Consider the following 2,574-nt stretch of genomic DNA (forward strand, 5'->3'; position numbering starts at 1 on the left):
TTAAAGTTGGAAATTGTTAAGTTAGAAAGGGGTCTTTAGGAATATTTGTCCTACGCCTAGTAGTGCACAACTCTTTAAGAAACTTAGCGTGGTGAGGTAATTTTTTAATTGCTTCGAGAAAGGGTAGGTTAATCGTTAGATTCTTGAATACTTCCCTAATCTCGTCAAAGTTTGTATCTCTGTTTAACATAGCTAATTTATGGGGAAACGGTGGTGTCTCTCTATGCTTAGCGTATGGTTCAACTGGATGTCTAACCTTTGCTTTTTGTTTCTTAAGTTGTGGTTTAACTGGTACCTCTGGGGGGGTAGGCTCTTGGTTTCCATTTAGGTATCTAGTTCAATCTCCTGTGTAGGGACTACTTGTGGGGTAACTATAGGCATAGTTACATTGTTGTCAACCACTCTACCAGAACGGAGAGTGGTGATGGCATTTAGCTCACCTACGTTTACATTTTCCGTACTAGTATTACCGTTCACCTCAAAAGCTGTGTTTGGTGTTTTAGGATTAGGTATCGCTTGTTTTCAAAACACACCTTTGGGTTGTACTTTCTCTTGAGCTAGCTGCTGTAAGGAAAGTTGGATGGCTTGCAAAATCTGTTGTTGAGATTGCATAAAGGTATCAAAATGATCCAGTTGTGGAAGAGTGTTAGCTATAGGTTGTGTGACAGGAACTATGTCACGTTGATTATTTATGGGTGGGTTGTGATAGTTATTATTATTAACCGGAACGATATCTCGATTTGTATTATAATTATTATTGTTATAATTATTATAATTACCATGACCTTGTAGTTGACCTTGTCGTGGTTGCACTTGGTTGTTATAATTATTATAATTACCCTGACCTTGTCCTTATCGTGGTGGAGGTTGGTTATAATTGTTTGCTTGCCTAACATTTTAATTATTAAATCCTGGAGTTGTTACTTGTTGATTATTTCTCCAACTGAAGTTGGGGTGTTGTCTCCAAGGGACGTTAGGAATAGGATAACTATTAATTGAGCAAACATTATCTTGTTGTAATGTTTGTTATTCGTAAACGAAAGGACAATAGGAGTCGGGGTGCTCTGGACTCAAACAGAAATTACATGGGTTTGGAGTTGACATTTATGACGGGGATAGTTTTTGTTGGACAGAAATAGCCTCTACCTTTTTAGTTAGGGATTCGATTAAATTTTTAAGTTCTGGATCGGGTTTCATCTAAAAAATACCGGCGGCTTTAGCTATTGTAGAAGAACTAGCGGAACGGGAGATATCATCACTACCCAAATTATTATTCCGTTTAGTCTGATCTTCTAAAAATTTATAAGCCTCCGAGGCTCCTTTACTTAAGAAACTACCCCCATTCATTATGTCAAGGACTTCTTTATAGTGGTGTAGAAGTCCTTTGAAAAAGGCACGAACTAACATGTCTTTCGCGAGGTTATGGTGTAGACACTCTATAAGTAGATGGGTGAAACGATTCCAAGCCTCTAAAAATGATTCATGAGGATTCTGTCAAAAGAAATGAATCTTGGAAAGCATTTCATCGGTCTTCAGTGGTGGATAAAAATGTTCTATGAATAGTTAAACAAGTTTAGCCCACGAGTCCACAGAATTAGGCGCTTGGGTAGTTAACCAAGATGCCGCCTTATCGGGTAAGGTGAAGGGAAATACCCTTAGTTTAATTTGTTCAGCACCTACCGTAGGATGGTGGAATGTAGTAAGGACTTAGTCAATCCTACGCATGTGCTGATAAGGTTTTTCATGGTCTAACCCATGAAAAACGGGTAACAAATTAAATATATTTTGGGGAATTCGGAAATCCCCCACTGAGTCTGATAGAACGATGCAAGATTTAGGGCTATCGTTCAAGGCTTTGTAAAAGTCAGAGAGAGGAGACTTTCTTTCTTCAGCCATTATTTCAGGTGGTGTGTGTGGTATGCTAGCTAGTGGTGTAGTGAGTGGTATACTAGAAAGACTTGTTTGTTGCCGTTGTCGGTTAATTACGTTAGGTATTTTTCTTCGGCCCGACCTTAATCTCATGCAAGGCTAAACCAATATTAATGAAACACAACAACACTCCAAACAATCCTGATATGCTAGTATGAACCTCTAACAGAAGATGCGAGGTGTGGAAGAAAAGAATACCTGAAAGCCTCCTTACTTCGCTTATGAATAGCATCTTGTTTACGCGTGCTCAGTGTATATAACAAGTTAGAACACTGAAAACTTTGAAGAAATGGAAGTTTGAAACAAACTGTGGAAATCGGGCGGCAGATTCAGCAGAGAGCTTGAATATGCCTAATATGCCTAGGCAGGCGGTAGTCGCAGTCAGTCGGGCAAAAGGTAGGATTCCATGCGTGTGGGCGCAGGTGGCGCTCAGCCAAAGGGTGGGATTCTAGGCGTGTAAGCGTAGGGTGCGTTCCACTCTGGCTTGCCCAGGGGGCAGGTGCGCTCCGAGTAATTTTTCATGGAAACTTGCAAAGTTGAAACAGACAACCACAGTGAGAATCCAAACAAGGGTGGGTGGGTTATGGGACTTTGAGAAACTATCAAGTCTACAAAAAACAATACTAAAGAGTACTAAGATGGCAG

This window comes from Coptis chinensis, chromosome 4 (genome assembly GCF_015680905.1).
Source record: "Coptis chinensis isolate HL-2020 chromosome 4, ASM1568090v1, whole genome shotgun sequence".
Classification (NCBI taxonomy): domain Eukaryota; kingdom Viridiplantae; phylum Streptophyta; class Magnoliopsida; order Ranunculales; family Ranunculaceae; genus Coptis; species Coptis chinensis.